This window comes from Protopterus annectens, chromosome 8.part1, assembly GCF_019279795.1.
Source record: "Protopterus annectens isolate FY-2018-M chromosome 8.part1, PAN1.0, whole genome shotgun sequence".
Lineage (NCBI taxonomy): Eukaryota > Metazoa > Chordata > Ceratodontiformes > Protopteridae > Protopterus > Protopterus annectens.
In genome coordinates, this window is record NC_056742.1 from 91,060,117 (window position 1) to 91,082,816 (window position 22,700).

The 22,700-nt window shown below is 36.1% G+C and overlaps 1 protein-coding gene across 2 annotated transcripts in view; it reads left to right on the forward strand.

Annotated features, from left to right (window-relative positions):
- Positions 1-22,700, forward strand: part of GALNS (galactosamine (N-acetyl)-6-sulfatase) — a 1,207,745-nt gene that overhangs the window by 896,690 nt on the left and 288,355 nt on the right. The window lies entirely within an intron of this gene.

Sequence of the window (22,700 nt, forward strand, 5' to 3'; positions counted from 1 at the left end):
AACACTTTTATGATTTGTTTAGCTGTTATAGACATAAACACTTCATAATTTTGGTTTAAAATTGAATTGGGCTTATATGAACTGGGTCTGATGGGTCTTTATAATCTGTAGGTATTACATCCACCACAGCTTTCTTCCAGGATGTTGGTGTTTCTCCTCCTGTTCACATACTGTTAAACAAAACCTTCCAGATCTTTATCACTTTCTTTCCTCCTAGATTCCAAACTTCCACAAGAATACCATCTATTCCTGGAAACGTTCCTGCATATTGACTATATGCCACCATTTTATCTCATCTCCTCCTATCTTAATTGTTAATTGTTGAGCCTCATCTATCTCTGTCCTTGGCATATTTAAGTCTTCCATAAATATTTCCATTTGTGCTCTTTCTTGATTTACATATTTCTCTGCTTTACATAAGTTTTCCTAAAATTTCTAAAATATCTCTAATACCTCTATAGGATATCTGGTTATTTTTTCTTGTTATAGCTCCCTGAGTTTGACAAAAACCCTTTCTTTCAGTTTTCTAAGACGTTGTGCTAAATGTTGTGCTAAATGTTTTTGTGCACTGGAGTTATTGTAAAAAAAAAAAAAAAAAAAACTGCTGCTTAACAGCAGTCTTTCTAAACTCATGCATATTATCCAAGTACTCCCTTATTTTCTCTTTAGCACTCTTCAATTGTACCTCTTCTTGTTCTGTGAGATTCCCCTTATTCTGCAATACTTTAACCTTTGTTAGCCCCTCTAAATAAACCCCGCTACTTTTTAAACCATATCTCTCTCTGTTTTATTTCTATCCTCGTTCTTAAACTTCACTTTTATTTTATCCCACTCACTTGCTATAACTTCTGAAGAAATTTCTATCTTCCCTAATAACTCATGAATAATTTCTACTACCCATTCCTTAAATTCATCTCTTCTTAACATGTAGGGAATCGCCAGTGTCTCAGCCTTACTTCATTACTCTTCATTTTTATTTTAGTTGTTATTGACACATGATTTGAAATAGTTATTTGATGCATGTTGAAGCTTTAAATTAAATGTACATGTTCTTGTGAAATATACGTTCCATCTAGTACAGCCCAGTTATTGTACCTTGGGGAATAATATGTAAATTATTCTGTAGTTTCTACTACTGAATTCACGTCTTCCATACCAAATATTTTCATAAATCTCTTCAGAAATCTACCCTTTTTTGTTATATTTTCCCTTTTAGGTCCCCCAGATACATGCTCACTCTTACAAATCAAGGTCAGTCCTCTCCTAAAAATAATATTCCCTGCTGAAAGCTCATTATTTCTCCACCAATTTTCTTTAGCACCATAGTAGCAGTTTTAGGTGGAATAAAAATGCATGCCAGCATAATCCTCATCCTTTCCAATAACCTGTTACTACTAAAAATCTACCATTACTATCTTTTTGTGGTTCTTCTATCACTATTGAAGCTTTTTTAGCAGTTACTATAAGTGCTCACTGTTTCCTTTGTCCCTCATGTTCTGGTGAATGGCCATTGGGATAATCCTTTATCAACTTTATATGCCCGCTTCTTTCTAAGTGTATTTTCTGTAGCATAGGTATTTGCACTCTGCATTTCTTAATATAATTCAATACTCTTAACTTTGTGTTTATACCTGTGAGCCCATTCACATTCCAAATAATATGGATAGTCTAGCGATTATGCTAAGAAGTTATTATTCCAAATATTGTATATGACAGCTTTTTAAAATGTCTGTTTTCTGTTTTTGTGCTACATGCATCCACTAATGTTTGGCAGGTTGATCTTTTATACAGTTGTTTCTTGTCATCTCCACTTGAACCTATGTCAGTTTTTTACAAGACTGTTTATTAATGAAAACCCTTAAACAAAAACTACACACAGACACACACACACACCTATTAATTTAAACTAACATATAAGACTATGTTCATCTTCATATAATGAAGTTTAATCCTCCTGATAGGAACAATATTCCCAATTTGACAGCTGTACCCACAGGTATTAGCAAACCTAAAATTAAGGTTATCCATGCGAAGGAACATGTTATAGTCTGTGCTCCTAACTTCATTAATTGCTCTCTGTTCTTGTCTTACCTTTACTTTCCTGCCAGATGTGAAAAACAGCTTGTATGCTTTCAGAAAATATTAATTTTTAGCCTTAAGGAAAAAAGTACACTGGCTGTCTTTAATTAAAACTAAATTATGTACTGTTTTAGCAAATGCATTGAGGTGTTTGAGTATCAGGAAAGCTACTATATCTTACTTACATCCAATAATTTCAAACTAGTAGTTTTTACTAAACTGCTTAGCATTCTACCTTTTAATTTTATGATTTCCCCCAGCAAACAATGCCTAGACCTCTTGAGATTTGTTGCCTACACCTGTAGTCAGTTTGTCTCCAAGAAGCCATAGGAACAGAATACACAACTGCTTTCATATATAGAGTTCTCTACTCATACTGAATATTTATTTGCTAAAGGCAAGCTTTTCATTACATGCACAGGTTTCTTTTATTTTAAAAACCACAGGCTAACACAAAAATATGTTATTAGAGCAAGCCAAGGGCATTAATCCAGATGTTCACCTATGGAAAAGTAAGAGAAAGCATCTAAACTCTACATATATTATAAACAGTGCACTTGTACTCCCTATCCCCCACCCACCAGCCCAAGATTACAGCATATTAACTTAAATATACTTCTGTCCAACCTTTCTTCTCTGTTTACATTGTATCCCTACATTTCATTAAAATAAAAAAGAAAAAAAAACTACTTGTTTATTTTAGTATCTGTATCACATGCAACAATCATTGAAAAGGCTTTATTATATAACATACAAATTATATCATGAATTGTTTTATACAAATATTAAGAACAATTTTTTTTGTGTACAGTTATTTTTTTTCTTTTAGTGTCATTCCAAACATTAATGACACAAAGTGGGTATGTGCCTTTCAGTCCCCCACAAATTTAACAAAGTTAACAAAAGTCCATTCTTTCTTAGCCACTTTTTCTTGTAAAGCCATAGTTTAACAAATGAGATTGATTCTTTATAGTCTTACATTTATTTAATAATTTCAGTGTTGCTGGTCTTCTTCCTGTTCATCTCCATCGCCCAGTTCCAAATTCAGGTTCAAGTCCAAGGTACTCCTGATTATTCTAGTCAACTTCTGTGCTTTTTTCTGTCTCTCAAGCATTTTCCTGTGGAGCATTGAAAAATGTTTCACTGGAAAGCCTTTCTATGAGCTTTATTTATCAGAAGATTGAGAAGCAGAGTCCCTTTCTGTTTCTGTTGGAAAAATTTTGCATTTCCTCCTTAGCCTGTTCTGCATCAAAAAAATAACTTTCATCCTCCCAGGAAAAAATATTACATACATACATACATACATACATACATACATGCATACATATATATGTACAAATATTTCAGGCATGAGCATTGATGCCCTTCTGACCTGCCAGTATACCAAAACAGTTGTTGCTATAAGTGTACAGACTGTTCTTAAATGTATCTATACTAGTACCTGCTGTAATGTAATTTGGTAGTCTGTTCCATGCATCAGCTGCTGTCCAAAGAGAACCAGGTAGTACACTTCTGATTCCTATATAATCTTCTACATCGGTTGTCTGATGATTCTCTACTACTTTTTGATAACTGCAAACATTTCCAGAGGTATTTGTCTCGGAATACCCTATATATCTGAATAAGATCTCATGTTAAATATCTATATAAGACACTATAGAAGTTCAGATATTTTAGTCTTTCATAATAACTTAAATGTTCACATCCATGAATGCCCTTTTTTAACAATAAGCATCTTTATTATCAATTATGACATGAGCAATTGTATATTTATATAAATTTAAGCAAACCATATTGACATATCTTCAGTTACAAACATTATACATCACATATAAACCTCTATACAGTCATTGTCAATTAGACATTACAAGCTTATTCACTTCTTGCCTTCCCTTAAACTTATTCTGCATGTATTGTTCTTACAATTCCCATTTTTTTCTATGTGATTTACTCCTACACTTTTCTATAGATCCCACTTCCAGTTCTTTTGTCTATGTTATTGATTTCATTACTTCTGGAATGGTTGGTTTAAACTTTGATTTCCATTTTCTAGTAATTGCTTTTTTGGTAGCCCCCAGAATTAAACTCGCCAAGGCCTTATTGTGACTAGGCAATTCTGAGCCCGTATCACAGCTCAAAAAACTAATTCTTAGTTACACCAATTTTCACACTCTGAATTTCTGACAGAGTAGTCAGCAGGGAATTTTTAAAATCTGTCAACTCATTGCACTTCCAAAATATGCTCCATATTACTTCCTTCTTTCCCAACACACCTCCAACATTTACAATCTACCAAAGAAACAATTATTTGGAGTCTGCTTGGGGTATAAAAATTCCTATGGAAACACTTCCAAGCAAAAATCCTGAATCTTCATTGCATATTTGGGAGCGATATGTATATCCTCCCATTGTTTCTTTGTCAATGGCTTATCCAGTCTCTCTTTCCAGTACTTTCTACCCCCTCTGATCGAATCTTATAGTTGCCCTGCAATATTTTATATACTGTACTAATTATCTCCTTTTTAATAACAGCTTGTGTTCTAGATTTTACTAAAAACTCTACCAATGCTGGTCTTTCAATTAGGATCCCCCTATTCCTTTCTCTTTACTTACACTTTGATATCAGTCTTTGATAGGGGAGGCATCTTGTACTGTATAGTCCAGATGTATCCTTGACTTGTTCCCATTTGGTTGCCTTTCCCTTTCTAATAATTTGCTCTGAATACCTTGGTTCCTTTGCCAGTTTTCTCCAGTAAATTCCAGCCTCCTCTTGCCTATTCTTTGTACCCTTAATTAACAGTCATCCCTACTGGCAGAATCTCTTTTCTCCATTCCAATGTGGTCTTTGTTCTTAGAATACCTTCTCCTACTTTGTGAATACAATATTCTGTATAGTTATTGTTATTCTTAAGGATCTGCATCCAAAATCCCAGTCTCTCCTTATTTATTGAGCTTTCCCCATTTCATCATCATCCCTTTCCACTTTGAATTATAGCTTTTTGCTTGTGCTATGTATAGGAGCCTTAACTGTGTAGTTCTGAAATACCCTCTTCAAATCTGGTAATCCTAAGCCACCTTATTCTGTTGGAAGGATCAACTTATCCCACTTGACTCATGCCCTTTTCCCACCCTAGATAAAATCCTTCAACTCTTTATTAATTGTTATCCGCAACTTCTCCTCTGGTTGATAAAATATGCATTACTTATTTATAAAATTAAAGGGACTAAACACATTTTCACTGCTTTTATTGTGCTTTCCATATCCATAAAAAAACTTCCAGTTTCTCTGTTTTTATATTCTCAACCCATACTCATTAGTACTTCATTTTATCATGTCCCTAGTTGTTGCTGAACCAATTTGTATGTGGGTACATAGTTTACAGCTATTAGCTTTGTTTTATCTTCGTTAATTTTGTATACCAAAAAGACTTGAAACTGTCTCAAAATGTTCCACAATACTGAAATGTCCTTTTCTGGTTTTATCAGGTACAAAATAATATCTGCAAATAAAGCCAAATTTTCTTGATTACCATACCAGTTATCTAGCTGAATTTCTGAGTCCCTTATTTTCTTTGCCAGTGGTTCTAAATATACTACAAATAACAGAGGGGAAAGAGAACACCCCTTCCTTGTTCATCTATTCAAACAGAATGCATTAGGGAAGACCCCCCCACACACACTTTGTTTGCCTCCAATCCCTTGGACATCCGCCTAATAACCTTATTATTGTGTCAGGGAATGCAAATACTTCCATTGCCCTACTCATAAAATCCCAGCTTACTCTGCATATCTTTCTCTGAATGAAGACCCACCAACAACAGTGGCATTTTCTTACATTCTGCTTCCCTCCGGATCATCGTTCCATAAATGTTGTCAGATAACTGCCTCACCTGCACAAAACTGCACTGATCCTTATCTATCAATTTTGAAATCACCTTTGCCATTCTTTTAGCTAGTAATCCATGGATGCCCTTGGCATATGCCTGTTTTCTGTTTCCAATTTACTCATGCTTGTTTTCTTATAAGGTTTCATTGTTGTTATTCCAGAGTCAAGCTTGGTTCTAATGTAACTAACAATGACTTCCCCGTTTCTGATTTCCTAGACTTTATAAATCTATAGTTCTTTAACTATCATTAACCAATTGGTTGATATGATCAGAAAAACTCAAAGTTGGAGCTACTGATATATACTCTTGTCCTTAAATGAATCTACAGTTTCAGTCACTGTCTGCTGTATTAAGTATTAAATTTATGTCTCCAAATCTCATATGCTTATTTTTGATATATTTATCATCATATTATCTTGTACCCAAATGGTCAATTTAGACAAGTTCTTTTGCAGGCATGGGCTATATGTAATGCAAGTTTACCCATTTTCATGTCATCTGCATACTGACTTGTAAAACTCAGATTACAAAGATAGATCTGAAAGATATGATTTAAACAAGTATGGGCCTAGGATAGAGCCCTGTGGGACACCCTGACTGTAACCTCAGGTTTCATCTGTCCAGTTGCTGTATGATATGTCCTATTTATAAGCCATGCAGCTGTCCATCTTATCAAGATTATGTTAGTACCTAGTTGTTCTAATTTTATTGATCAGTGTTTTGTGCATGACTCTATCAAATGCTGAATTTTTCATTCATAGTTATATTGTTATAGAATATCATGTTATAGGTGGTAATACATCTGTTTTCAACATATGCGTGCTAATTAATATATGGTTTCAAGTGCCATCCTTTTCAATTCTGACAGTAATTTCTCCAGTGTAACCTTCTTTGTTATTTTTCCTCAAAATGAAAGCAAACTTATGGATCTGTATGATTATGGATTTGTCCTACTCCCTATTTCCTTAAAGACAGGTTTAACAAGTACATGTCTCCAATCTTGAGGAATCTCCCCATATGCATGCATACTGGTAAATAACAGATGTAATAGTACTGTAAGTTCATGCCAAAATGTTATCAGGTCATTATTACTAATTCTCTCTCCTCCCAGTGCTTTGTTTGGATCCAGTTTGTATAGTTCTTTTTTTCAGTATAATCTAATTTGATTTTGGTATCTGAGATTACCTTGATGTCACTAGGACATTTTATTGGAGCCAAACTGCTTTGTATACGATTTTGTAAATATAGTTATAATCTGTTGTGTCTGAGAATAAATTTTAGAATTTACACACAGTTCACCTATTTGTATGCATTTATTCCCACCGCACATGAATGTACCTATAAAATGGTTTCCTACTATGCTGAATATCTTTATATAAATTCCTCAAATTTTGCTTGATCTTGTCTCACACTATGTTTAATTTGTCTGTCCAGCTTGTTTTTCAGTTTTCAAAGTCAAAGTTCAAACTATTTTCCATTTCTTATATTTTTTGTCTATCACCTTAATCAAGTATCTTCTTGTTATGGAAATAATATCCTCTTGAAGTTGTGTGCCTAGATCATAATGTTAAACATTCTTTTGGTTTTCTGCATTCAAACAATTTCTTTTTCAAAACTTTCCACATTCCTTCTGCAGGTTTTCCACTGAACGCATCACTCCAATTAGTTGTACATAGTGACTATTTTGCTTCCATGTAATCAGTTATTTATCTTCTGTGCATTGGTTTAGACTTCAGTTTGGAAGAATTATCTAGCAACGAATTAACCTTTATAAGTCCAGTCATTAATATATGTAACAAGAGCACTCCAAGCTGTGCCGTTGCCATGTGCAACAGTGGCAGCTGGTGACTTCAAATCAAAGGGAGGCTGCAGGAGACATTTTAATAGGTGGGGCCAACATGAAGGGGTGTGACCAAATAGAAAGGGGCAGAGCTATGCTCAAAACCACAAAAACTGTTACTTTAATTAAAGACGCTGCCCTGGGTGCCAAATTGTCATTATGAGAGTCCAATAAAGACAAAATGAAGTGTAGAAGAAAAACATATTTCAATGCATTGGCTACATGAAAGCTTACTTAATATCTAGATGGAAACAAAAAGGTTGTGAGGCATGAAAAAATAAATTACTTTTTAAATACATTACTGGAATGCCAGTCAAAATTAAGTATAAAAAAACAAGCAGTACTCAACTCAAACCACTTCTCCTTGCACTGCAGTTCTAATTATAATTTATATTTATAATTTATATTCAGCTGTATAAAAGGGGTCTATATCATATAAGCAAATTGCACAAATTGAGAACGATCACAATATCGAATGTACTGAACGTGAACCTCCTATTGTGGGGGGCTGTGCCCCCCACTCCATCTGCTAAATATATATTCCAACTCCGAGAGCGCACTACAGTGAGGAAAGGGCAAATATCCCATTCTTCACTGTACCACGATCTCAGACAAAGCACTTCAAAGTCTGGTATGTTCAATATTAGCATTTGCAATCTGTGCGATTCGCTCATATGATATATAGACCCTTATAAAAGTACTAAGTAACATGCTGAAAGTAGCAATCTCTGTGGTACCCCCACTTGTAAAAATGTTTCTTATCCAAAAAAGACCTGCTGCCTGACAACAAGTATCTACTTGTTTCATGGGGAAAACGTGATCAAAGTAAAAAATGAAGAGCAAACAATTAACAAGCTCAAGATAAATTGCTTAAATGATTACTGCACAGGTTACGGACCACACATGATAGATTAGCATTCTGTTTAGTTTATGGATAAAGCCTGCAAACATGACTGCACGTCTCCAACAAATGTAATGAGCTTCTGAAAATACTGTAATCCTGTCCTTTATTACAAATACTGTCATATGCATTTTAATACCCAAGGTGTATACGTTATCTAGTTATGTAAATATTCTCTGCATGGCAACAAAAAGGCTTTCAGTGTTGGTAATTCTTTAACAGTATGCTTATTAAAGCTTTTTTGCATCTTACAATCTCAGGCAAGCTTACCTGATGGTCATTAAAGTGTTGCTACTTAAACATAGAGCAACAGGGACTGCAACAACATGCATTTTCTGGATAATTAGAAGCATAAATCAACAGTAACAGAATATGACAGAAAGCCAGAACATTCTGCAAAATCAAGGACAGATGAAAAGCTTATGTCTACCTTGGATGGGGAGATACTCTACACACTTACACTGCATAACTGCTCCTTGCCTTGCTTGGACGCTTCCAGAGTCACAACATGGGAGAGTGAGGTGCAACAAGTATGTCACAATTTGAAATGTCTCTGGCTGACGTTGATGGCTCTGACACATTTGTCATACCTCTCAACCGCAGAGCAAGAAATCTGGACAAAGCCATAAATAGAAGTAGGACAAAGGCCCAAAAATAAGGACAATTTTTTAATGTTGCTCTTATAGACTTACAAACATAATAGAATAGTAGGTCTTGCATTAATATGAATTTTCTGAAGGGTAATGTCTTGTCATTATTTTCTAACTTCAATCTTTAATGATTTGCCACTAATTTGCCTGAAAACAACAATTTTATGAAAAATGGAACAAAAGTGTGATGCAAAAATATAAAATAGCCACACAGTACAACTGGGGAACTTGTCAAAGAAGGGACACTTTTTTAATATTAGTAGTGTAAAGTTGAGCAGCTGACAAAATAAAAGAATCTACATGCATTTCTCAAATAATCTATAACTCTGATCATTACAATTATTTATTAATTATAAACCCTCCACGTTTTCTTCCAAAATTGCCATTTTGTGAAGGGATTATTAGGGGGAGAGCAACATTTTGAACCAAAGTCGGGGACAGTTGAGAGGTTTGGATATACCTAATTCTATAAAGTGATTTATTTGCGTGTACCTCTCAACCTCTTAATGCAGGAAATTTGGACAAGGCCAAATATATTGGGGGAACATACAGACAGTACTAACAATTGCTCGTGTATAAACTTAAGACAGTTGACAGAATAACAGGTCTTGCTTTAGCATGCATTTTTCTGAAGGGTATGAAGTCTGAAACTCAGTGTCTGTCATTATTTAGTGACTTCATTCCTAAGTAATTTGCCAGAAAACCACAAATTTTATGAGGAAAAAAATGAAAATAAGAAGCAAACATCTAGTCATTTTGTGAAAATCTAGACAGTGGACAGGTACAGTTCAGCCGGGGCTGTCTTTGAGGTTGCCACCCTTCCCTCCTCACAAAATCATGGTTGAAAGGGTCCTCCCCCCTGCACCCATTCTAAATGTCCCATTACTTGGCTATTTCACCCCATTTAGCATAAACACTGTAATGTGCATATTGCTTTACTTCTGTGATGATTTGGATTTCATTTAAAAGTTTTATTTTACATTTTACAGCACAAACACTAATAGACATCTGCTAAACAAAGCAATGCAGTCTCACAATGAAAATAGACTTGGCATTAAAACTTCTCTGCCCTTGAAACTCACAGTCAATGAAACAGCATTGAACCCCACATTCAAAGAAAATACATCTTGCCAGTGGCAGATAAAGATTAACTAATCGGCTGTTTTCAAATCATAGCCCCCTTGCACACGAAACATACATGTGTTCTTTGATGCACCTTCCTGATTGTATTAAATTATATTCCTTGTATGATACAGTACAGTTGTTAGACAGCATTTTTAATTTATTGTTTTGAACATGTTTCCAGTAAACAATGAAACAAACTGCATGCACCAATAATGACAAAACTGCCCAATTCAGAACATTTCCATCATAAAAGTCTACTCAAACTTCTACAATCCACCAGTATCAGTAAATATGCACAATCTCTGCACAAGTAAAAGTCATCTAAATAATTCCATATTAAAGATATCTGTAACTAATGAAATTGCTGCTAGCAAATAACTTTATATTTCATTGTTTCATCTACAAATAAAATGCATGTTAAATGATAAGCTAGTAATGTTGCAATAGAGAATGGATGGCAAACTGATAACAGGTTCATAGTTATTAGGTATCACCGCCAAAAAGGATATTCTCAGGACTGCAGCATCCACCACCTTTAAAAGTGCACCACAATATAGTATCAGCAATGCATCTACACACTGTGGGAGTAGAACCCACAGCCTTCTGCAATGAAAGCAAGTACACTACCTCTTGAGCTATTAACAATACAAGCTGACTCACCATAAGCAGCACTAAACTTCTCTTTCTCTGAATCTCTTAGCTCCTTGTAAAATCCACTCGATACTCAACTGCATATCTCAGCTTTGCAGCACATAAGCACAAGAAATCTGGAAAAAGCCAACATTTATTGGGGGAGGGGGCAAAAGCCCAAAAACCAGTGCCACATTTTAAACATTGCTTGTATAACCTTGGTAAGTTGCTAGAATAAAATGCTGTGCTACCGCCATGCATTTCACTGCCAAGTCTTGAACCCAGGACCCTGTGCACTACACTCAGAGCAACATACCATTATGCCAAATCAGATATTTCTTGAAAGATAGGAAGACTGAAACTTAAATGGCTATCATTTAGTGAATTCAGTTCTCACCATAGCTGTCAACATCTTAGCACAAAAAACCTGCACAAAGCCAATAATGGGGGAATACAGCCCCAAAAATAGGGACAAATTTCAAATATTGATCTTATAAACTTAGAAAATTGCTAGAATAAAATGTTTTGTGTTACCATGTGATTTCTGAAGAATATGAAGTCTGAAATTCAAATGTCTGTCATTATTTAGTGAATTCAAAATCCATAAAACCACAGATTTTATGAGGAACAGAACAAAAATCTGAAGCAAAAATCTGAATGCTTTTCACAAGTGGTGGTGGGTAGGGAATTCAGGCTCTTGCTACTTGCACCTAAGGTTGAGGGTTTGAGCCCGAGTTACTCTCTTGCCACCAGTTATAGTTAAACTAGGGCATTTCACACACACACACACACACACACACACACACACACACACACACACACACACACACACACACACACGTGTGTGTAGGTATATAGAAGTATAGGTAAAATATGTGCACAATTTGTGGGTGTGCCAGACAGGTATCACTGTAGAACTACCAGCTTTGTATGAGCTAAATTTGCAGAACAGTGGCTTTTGTTTCATTTGTCAGTCTTGGTAACTACTTTACAATGTACTTTCAGGCAATTGATTTGTGACCAGAATGTGTATGTCTGAATTGTGTTAATACTATTTTATATATATATATATATATATATATATATATTGTGCTACTTGTTTGCATATATATATATATATATATATATATATATATATGTGTGTGTGTGTGTGTGTGTGTTTTGCTACTTGTTTGCATATATATTGCAAATGGTCTGTCTGCTTGGTATACAGAAACATTTCACTTCTACTGGCTCACTGTGCTGTTGCAGTTGGTATTTTCCTTCTCTTAAATAGCGCATCCCATTATAAGATAGACTAAATATAAAATCAGTTATACCATTTATTAGTAAGCATACATGATACTAAAGGCATAGTTTTATACCTAGAAATGCAAAATGATTTTATGAATAAAAGAAATATAAAGACAAGAATTTTGGTTATTGCAGAGGCTTAAAGATGAGCTGTGTTCCTAGTAATATTGTATTTACTTTGATAAAGTGCTGGGTGTAAATTAAACCAGCTTGCAAAGTGTAGCCTTTGTCTGGAGGATAAATCTTGTCTTACTATGACACCACTGTGCACATGCATTGTCAAAACCTATATAAGCTATATAGAAGAATATTGTTGTAGTCTCCAGATAAATTATACTCTGTACAGAGGTGACCAACCTGTCTGATCAGTATGTGAAGTTGAATTATGAGGTCTGTTTTGTTGAGTACTAGTCTTTCTGCAATACAACAACATAATTTCCCAGTACAGGAATTTAACATTTAAAAGAGCTATGGCTAAAAAGCATTAGTGTTCAGAGGAATAAATGTTTACCTGACGAAATGACTAGAGGAAAATTTCAGTTTTAAATTATACAAGCAGTTTTGGGACAGTACTTTGGATGCAAATTTAAGAAAAGAAATCTAGGAGAAAAGGTGAAGGCAAAAACTTGTTGAGACTCAAAACATGTCAAAAACAACAGCACTATAAGGCAAAATTCCCATATAAACAGATGGAGGCTTCAAAAGCATTGATGAGAATATTGAAAAAAAATAATAAACATATATAAACACACACACACACACACACACACACACACAATACCTGAGCTGAGCTCAAACGTAATAAGTAACTAGGCCAGTTTCCCGTCCACAGAGTAAGTACCTGAGCCGAAGCTAATAAGTTTCAAAGTTCCCGAAGTTAATAAGTTTCAAAGTTGGAGACCCCAGGGGAGGAACGAAACGAGATGGAATTAGTAAATTATATTACACAGGATGGTAATAGATGGACATGTTAGGATTTTAGTATATATAATTATAGTAATGTTGCTGTTAACAAAACTTTGAATTGTTATCAAAAGGATTTGGTTTTATACCTAGGCAAAGAACTAATATTTTTAAACTGTTAATTGATGTGAAATTATTCTTAAGAAAGAAAAATTTTGAACTTTTATTCAATAGAAAGGTAACTAAATCTAAAGAAAATAGCTTAGTACATAGTAGTACATTCATTCCACCACTGCACCCCCAATTGAGGAATTTTGAACTAAAACTTGAAAATGAATTAAGGACTGGTTTGAAAAAACAATTCGTACACCCTAACTTAACATCTTCTGAACAGGAAGTTTTAAACGTTTTAATAAATAACAAAAATTTAAGGGTGATGAAACCGGATAAGGGTGGGGGTGTAGTATTTATGGATTGTATTCAATATGAAGGTAAAATGATGGAGATTTTGAGTGACACTGAAAAATATTCTAGAACATCAATTAATGAAATTAATATTGCATATAGGAAAATACAGTTAGTATTATATGACTTCTTAATCGAAGGATCTATAGATTTGCAAACATATAAATATTTGCTTGTTGAAAAACCTAAAGTCCCTTCTATATTTGGAATTCCTAAGGTGCATAAAAATAGTAATGATCCACCACTTAGAGCCATTGTTTCGGCTAATGGTTCAGTGACTGCACCTTTAGCTAAGTATATTGACACTAAGGTGAAGGGGTTGGTGTTGAACAACCCTAACATATTACAAGATTCATGGGACTTTCTTAGGAGACTAAATCCCTCTTTATACAGTGAAAAGTTGGCCTTTGGCACTTTAGATGTAGTGGACCTATTCACTAGCATACCACATGATGTTGGTATGTAATGGTTTGAGGAGATGCTTATTGGTTTCAAAGAGATTACCTCAAGTGAGTTCAGAACAATATTGACCCTGATGGAAATAGTGTTGAAAAATAATTTTATTTTCTTTCAAGGAGAGTACTTCAAGCAAGAGAATGGAGTGGCCATGGGGGCACATTGTGCCCCCACTTATGCTAACATCATCATGGCCTATTGGGAGAACAATTTTCTCCTGACTTCTCCTTTTAGTGAGTATTGGACCTTGTATGGAAGGTTTCTTGACGATTTATGTTTTTTGTGGACAGGAAATCTAGACAATTTTATGAATTTTGTTGAATATTTGAATGGAACAACAAATTTTTTGGATTTCACCCACAAATATGACACACAGGAACTAATATATTTAGATGTCAATATTAAGAAAGATAATGGAAATTTTGTATCTAAAATACACAGAAAAGAAACATTCTCTAATTCTTATCTACACTTCACTAGTTCACATCCTTTGTATCAGAAGAAGGGAGTGTTGAAAGGCCAGTTGGTTCGGATGAGTAGAATGACTTCAGTAGATGAAACTTTTACAAATGAATGTATTAAATTAAAGGAGTTATTCATGAACAGGGGATATCCTAGTAATTTATTTGCTGTATTATTGAAAGTACTGAGTGAAAGAAAGGGCAGATTTGCTCCTATTATAGGAAAAACATCTCCTTTTATAGAAACAGGTGACACTCCAGTAGATAATTCTAATAATGATTACAATATGGGATTTGTTATGAATTATGATGGACAGTCAAGTGTAGTAAGAAAGGTTATGGATAGAGAATGGAATAATTTTTCTAAGATATCAGATTTAAAACATATTTTTGAAAAACCATTAACGTACATATATCGTAGAGGGAACACTATTAAGAACATGCTGGACAAAGGCACCCATAATATTAACCATGACAAAACAACAAGAACTAGAAAAGGTCTATATAAATGTGGTTGTTGTAATTATTGCAAACAACCATACGCTCCGCAAGGATGGCATGCAGGGTCAAGCCAACGATGTAAACCACCAACGACCAGCAAAAAACGATAGTGAACACGCAGTAATGAAGAAATAATTATTTATTTATTTATAATTCCTTCAAATCCAGACCAGTTTCGGCTATTCAGCCTTTATCAATGAATACAATAAAGTTTTTTGTTTTTATTATGTTGTAATTATTGTTCATATTTAAAAACTTTTTTTTACAAGCAAGGAAAAGGAAATTAAGTTTGGATAGTTATGTTAACTGTAACACAAAAGGCATAATATACCTAGCTATGTGTAAATAATGTGATTTGTACTATGTGGGCAAAAGTGAAAGAAAATGAAAACAATGAATATATGAACATATGTATGATATCAGAAATAAATGTGAAAATAATGCACTTTACAAACATAGCATGGTATGTAAAACATCAGTATTTCAATTTTTTGTGTTGGAAGTAGTTCATGTGGATCCCAGGGGAGGTATGTGGGAGACACTAGTAGAATATAGGGAACTATACTGGCAGCTATCACTAGAAGCTAATAGACCTCCGGGTCTTAATGACATGATATCTTTAGCTCCAGTTTTAAAATTGAGATCAGCCCAGCTTTAAATTTATAGAAAAAACTGTTATCATTTAGAACATAAATTATAAAAAGTTTTATTTGACTTGTGATGTTATGTGTGATTTGGGCCACATGAGGGAGCCAAAGAAAACAACATAAATTTATTCTGTATATATCTTTTGTATTTTTAAAGGAATTTTATAGTTTAAATAAATTGTATTTAAATGTAAGTTATTCGTGACAATTTTAAAAAAATGTTTTTAAAATCAATTTTAAGAATATGATGTGTTTTTTAATATATGAAAGTGATTTTTATCAACTTAAAGTAAAAAGGATTTTAAAATAACACTGACATGACCATATAAGGACAGTTCTTAATGACATCCTGTTGTTTACATTAATTGATTAATTGATTTATTTGGTCTAATTGCAATTTAGTGTGTCTATATAAAGGGAATTATGGGATTGTGAAATTTATCTGATGAAGTTGATGACGAAAACGTTACTTGTACTTTTACAGCGTTAAGTGTAGATCTTTTCACTTTGTGTTCGGTGTTTGGAACTGAATAAACTGTTGCCTATATCCAGCTCGACTGTGGTGCTTTCTACTTGGTTATAAGTTTCAAAGTTCCTGAAGTTAATAAGTTTCAAAGTTCCCGGACAGTTTCCCCAAGTACCTGAGCTGTCCTCCTCCCAGTGCTGGTAATAAATAAGCCAAGCCCGAGTACCTGAGCCATCCTCCTCCCAGTGCTGGAAAATAAATAAGCCAAGCCCGAGTACCTGAGCCATCCTCTTCCCAGTGCTGGAAAATAAATAAGCCAAGCCAGTTTCCCGTGTCTGCTCTCATGCATGTGTGCGAGAATTACTAAGGCAAGCCTCTTTCTCGGCCCTGGACAATTCCTCATTCAATAGTCTTTGCTCATTCTGAGCATGCACAGACTGCAGACCTTGCAGACCGATCCCCTTCCAGTCTGTGTGGTTGTAACCACATAGACTTCTGGGGCATCTGTAGACTGCTGCCTTCTTTCTGAATCCGGACTGGTTAAACACATTCAAGTTTCTGAACATGCATGCGTGGACTTCCGGGTTTTTTTTTATTTTGGTTTACAGCTGGGGGGCTGCAGTCCTGCAGTCCAATATCACGAGCCACCACTGATGTGCAATCACCATCAGTATGTCTAGCTTTACTACTAATAATGGTAAACAAATCATCCAGCTTTTGGCATGAGGAACATGAATCACAAGTGTTAGCAGGTGCTACCTTTAAAAATGCGTAACATTTAGTACACTGTACAATATACTTATACTTTAGAAGTTATTAATGGCATACTCATTTATATAATCCATTTTCAGCTGCAAATGAATAAAGAATTCTAAAATAAAAGGATAATCAAAATCGGTTAACACAGAATTAGAAGAGATTGTAACATTAACCTCTATGAGAAAAAAATCACAAACAATATACAACTAAATATTAAATTAAGTAGAATAAAGTTGTTGCTTTGACTGTACAAGTTGTGAAAGTGGCAAAAAAGCTGGAATTCCTTTACATCACAAGTAAATGTGTGCAGTTGCTTCTGCTAACTATTGCTTGCAGTCATGCCTCTTTTTAACTGTAAAGATCAATAAATTACAAACCAGCACAGCCTGTCTGAATTTATAGCTGACTAGGCCCCTTGGGGTGGCTAGAGTTTGACTGTCTGTAACCCATCCCTTTTCAATAACAAACAGTGAACATCAGAGGGAAAACAACAAAATATAAGTCAAAGTAAATCTTCTTGTCTACAAAATATCCCTTTCTTTCTACAAAGTGAAAACTGCGGCAAAAATAAAATGTAAATCAAAGTAAATCATATCTTACTAGGGAGCTGCACAGTCAATCACAAATCAACACAGGATTGTTTAGATAACCTCTGGATTGTCCTCCTGCAGTCTGTGTGAATTTATATCTAACTATGCTTCTGGGATGGCTAGATCTTGCCTGTCTAAAACCTATCCCTTTCTAACAACAAGCAGTGAAAATTACAGGTAAAAACAACAAAATATGAATAGAAGTAAATCATCTTGTCTATAAGCAATCCCTTTCTTCCTACAAACAGTGAAAAACAGTGTAAAAATAAAAATATAAATCAAACTAAATCTTCTCCTTCCAGGCAACTGCACAGTCAATCACAAACCAACACAAGATTGTTTCAGATAGGCTCTGTGTTCTGAAGACAGCAGGATACAACACTTTGAATCTCATACCTGCCTCTCAACATTCCCATTGCTGGGATAAATTCGATTCTATTCTGCCTGGTATACACTGAATAATCATTTTCCACAAAGACTGTACTATCTCCAGCTTTTAATGCTTTGATCTTCTGCCACAGTTTTGTCAGAATCAGCTCCTTTTGCTTGGTTTTATTGCATCTTTACTAGTAAAAGTCTTGGCTGCTTTCTCTTGGTCACATTTTGATCATACACATGATGTGCCCTTTCAATTATCAAATAATGCTGTGGAATACCAGTCCACTTGGTTATTTGTACTTTCATAAAGTTAATGCAGTTTGTTCCTTCCAGCAGAAAATCTCAGTTTTTTTCTCTACGTGCTCTGTCCTGTAACTCTACCATTTATTGAAACAGCCAGCCAGCCTCCTCTCCATTTCAATCTCTGATGTTTACAATTTTATCAGTTCATATGACTAGCTGTTTAAAGTTTCTTCCATTTTTCCAGCCTTTTGCTTTTTTGAGTTGAAGTACTGTTTCAGTGTTTCATTCATTTATTTTAATCAGCTCTGAGTATATTGAATTTATTTTCTTCTAAACTACTGGAAGCCATATCTTATACCAATGCTGGAGCTTGAACTGCTTTTTGCTGAACAGCTGCAAGATTCTTCCCAGTCAATGTTAACTTTTCTAGTTGATTTTCTTTCAGGCTAAGTTTCTTCCATCTTCTAGCCATTAATTGAATTTTACTAAAACTGGCAGAATTACTGACCCTTACCTCTCAGTTTCTTTTTTCACATTGGGACAGTTGTAGTTAAGATTTTGATCAGAGTGCAGCCATCTTGGAAAGTCCTCTGTCTCTCTGATTTCTTGTTGTCATTCTAATATCTTATCATTGTTTGTTTTCTAAACTATATTTGCTTCATCAAATGAAAGAGTGTTTATTGACAAGGGGACCTGCATACCAACAGCAAAATTCTGCACAATTTTTCTAGTCTTATTTCATTCCTTTCCATGAAGGTGAACCCTATTCCACCTGCCAACCCAGCAGTGCAGCATTCAATTTGGTTGGAATCCCTGATGCTGCCATCTCGACTCATGTAATCCTCATAGTCGATATTTCTGGTTAGGGTCATTTCTCTCTGCAGAAATTATGACAGTGACCCATATATCCTAAGTTGTTATTCAGCTTTAGCAGACCTTCTTGAGGGTGTCTAAGAAAGGCAAGAGATCATCCCAACCTTAGTCATCCTTTTCTTCCAGTTCTCTACAGCCAGATGTGGGATACTTTCATGGTGATACATGTGTGCTTTATACAAGCATCCATAATATACCAGGACTCACTAATAGCGGTGTTGAGAGAACACTGGCACTCCAGCCTCTGTTGGATAGTATGTTTTCTGTGTGACTACCCCTCTCCTGGTCCGTGGGAATAGATAGAAAAACAAGAGTCACTCTGTAGTTATCTTCCAGAGAGACTATACTCACTTTAAGTCTGTTCTTAAACTGTAATCACTTGTAGCATGATTGGATACCTTGGATCTGTGCCACAGAACAGCTGAAATGTAGATTGTGCTGCCAATATCTTGATTATTTATAGTTCAAAAAAAAAATCACTACTGAGGCTGTATAACTTTTTCCCATGACTATTGCTTTAAATGTTTATTGTCACATGCATTTAGGTGCAAAGTCTGTTTAGTCTTTGTTGATGGTGGAATTCATAAGGCTTATTGACATACCATTTGTGACTCCTGTGCACTGCCCAGCAATCAAAGAGCCTCAATCATCATCACTAACACCAGTGAGGGGCATCCATATGGGAAACGGATAATAAATACACACACAGTAAAGTACAATTTCCCTTAAGAGCACACAGAGATCACAGTCAGTATGGGGCTGGTTTCTCCCTTTCTCTCTAGGTCCTTAATAAGACGCATCACTGGCACAGCTATAAGGTCTAGATCTCATCCTAGTGGGCAAGCTAAAACCTCCAGCACCCTGTCTGTCCAACTAGTGCTTTGTGTCTCTGCCCAAGTAACTGACACACACACACACACTTCGAGATAAGAGGTTATACAACCACATACACACTCCTGGGGAAGGCTGGCACAGGTTCCCCAGCTGTGCCCCTTTTACCCAGACGGTACGATAGAAATCACTGCCACCACCCAGCTAATATTTATCAGCTACTCAAAGGCCCTTATGAAGGGTGTCCAATTATTACTATGCAATATTATTATCCAAATGGTAAGTGTAACCTAATAGTCAAGACTTATTTGGAGTGACTTGATACAGTATCACTATATACATGCAATGTACTCTTAGAGCTTAAATTATCTCTACACAAAACAGCCACAGTTGAAAGGTTTAAAAATATTTGACAATAAATAATAAAAACACAAGACAATACTTCTTACTAAACAGTGCTAGTCAGGAGTTCAGAGATCACAGGGAAATACTTAAAATAATACAGTAGTAAAAGTTCTGACATCACAGAAAAACAAACTAGTCTAATCTTCCTATTTCCTAGCTATATCTAAGAGAAAACACAGTTGTAAAAATCCTACTTACATCTAGATATAGTTAGAGATCTGGTGATGTTGGATGTTCTAAAGACAAATGCCTTCATGCTCTCATTCTCTCTGTCCTTAAATTGATAACACAGTACCACTGATTCATTTCAGATTATATCATTTCTTTTTGGTTCCCAGGCTAACAAGATTCTCAAAGGTTAATAGCCCTTGCTCTTGCAGCTGGTCAGGAAGCCAGAACAATAAAAGAATTTATACATGCAAATTCTAGCAATTAACTCTGGTCCCAAGACAACAGCCAGAAGTCCTTCATCCAGACATATCGGCTCCAAGTTTTAACATCAAAGAATTGACTTATTAGCTTTATTACAGCAGAGTGCACGGTTGTTACATTTTTGCAGTTCCACATTTAACATAGTTTTTTCCCATTTAAGAGAACAAGCCTGTGACTTGTATTAATATTTACAAATGACAGAATTATCTACAAAATTCTATCTGGCTAGGCTGGCAGCCTTCAACTATCTTCACACATCCCCCCCTCCCCGGAGAACTCAAGCTAGTTTTTCAAGTGACCCTTTAGAAATGTTGCTTGAGAGGGTTAGGTCTATCTGAGCATACCTTACCCCATTCCCTGTCTTGAGAGCCCATCTGCATTGGCATTGCTAATCCCACTGTGGTGCTGCACTGACATATCATATGCTTGCAACCCTAGGCTACATCTTAGCAACTTGGCATTTTGCTGGCTGGCTTTGTTTAACCATGTTAGGGGATCGTGATCTGTCACTACAGTGAATTTTCTTCCATGCAGATAAGGCTGACGTTTCTGCAGTGCCCAGACTATGGGTAGACATTCCTTTTCTACAGCTGCATAGCATTCCTCCCTGGGTTGGAGCCTACAACTGAGATAAATCACTGGGTGCGCTTCTCCCTGTGAAGAAATCTGGCTAAGTACAGCCCTCACCCCATAGTTTGGAGCATCCACCTGCACAATAAATTATTTGCTGTAATCTGGACTGGCTAACACGGGGGGGGTCTTCCCAAAGCTTCTTTAAGCTTCTGGAATGCCTGCTCACATGCTGTGGTCCACACTACCTTATTTGGCCAGTTCTTCCTTTTCAGGTCTGTGAGAGGAGCAGCTATGGTACTATAACTGGGGATGAACTTTCTGTAGTACCCGGCTGTCTCTAAGAATGCCCTCATCTGCTTTTAGGTAACAGGTGCAGACCCTGCCTGAATGGCTTCCACTTTGGCAGGTTCTGGCCTGATCTTACCACTCCCCACTCTATGTCCCAGGTAGGAGACCTCTGCCATACCCATCTGATATTTGTTGGGCTTAATGGCCAACCCTGCCCTCTGTAGTCTGCCCAGCACCTCCCTGAAGGTGCTCTTGCCAGGAATACCTGTAGATGGCAATATCCTCTAGATAAACAAGGGCAAACCCACCTGCTCATGTTAGGAAGGGGGGAGAGAAAGGATTCACCCCGGGGATCACGTCAGTCGCCCTGCTAGACAGGGGTCCAGGGAAGTAAATAGTTTGGGAAAAAATAGCCAGGGAATTGTTATGGCTAGGCTTGTATAGGCCCTAGGTTGATAGCCTAGTACCAACCTATGAACCTATGTACCAGCCTCTGGAAAGTCCCTGGGGCATTTTTCATCCCAAAGGGCATCTTTGTGAACTCATACAAGCCAAAAGGAGTCACAGAGGTTTACTTCTCTTTAGCACTGGGAGTCAAGAGCACCTGTCAGTAACCCTTGGTAAGATCAATAGTTGTAAGGTACTTAGCCCCACCCACCTGCTCTAGGGCTTCATCTGTCCTAGGCATGGGGTAAGCATCTGACTCTGTGTGACTATTTAATTTCCTGTTGTGCACACAGAACCTGGTGCTGCCATCTTTCTTTGGCACCAGTATCACTGGGGCAGCCCAGGGACTGTTGGACTCTTGAATCACCCCTAGTTCCTACATCTACTGTATTTCCTCCCTCAGAGTCTGTTTTACTCCCTCAGGCACCCTATAGAGGTGCCTGCCTAATAGGCCTTTAGTGTCCTGTATCCATGTGGTTCTGCACCAGGTGGGTGCACCCTGGTTTCCCAGTGAACATGTGCACAAAGTCCTGTAACACTGCTCGGATTTCTCGAATCTGGGTAGGAGATAGCTGCT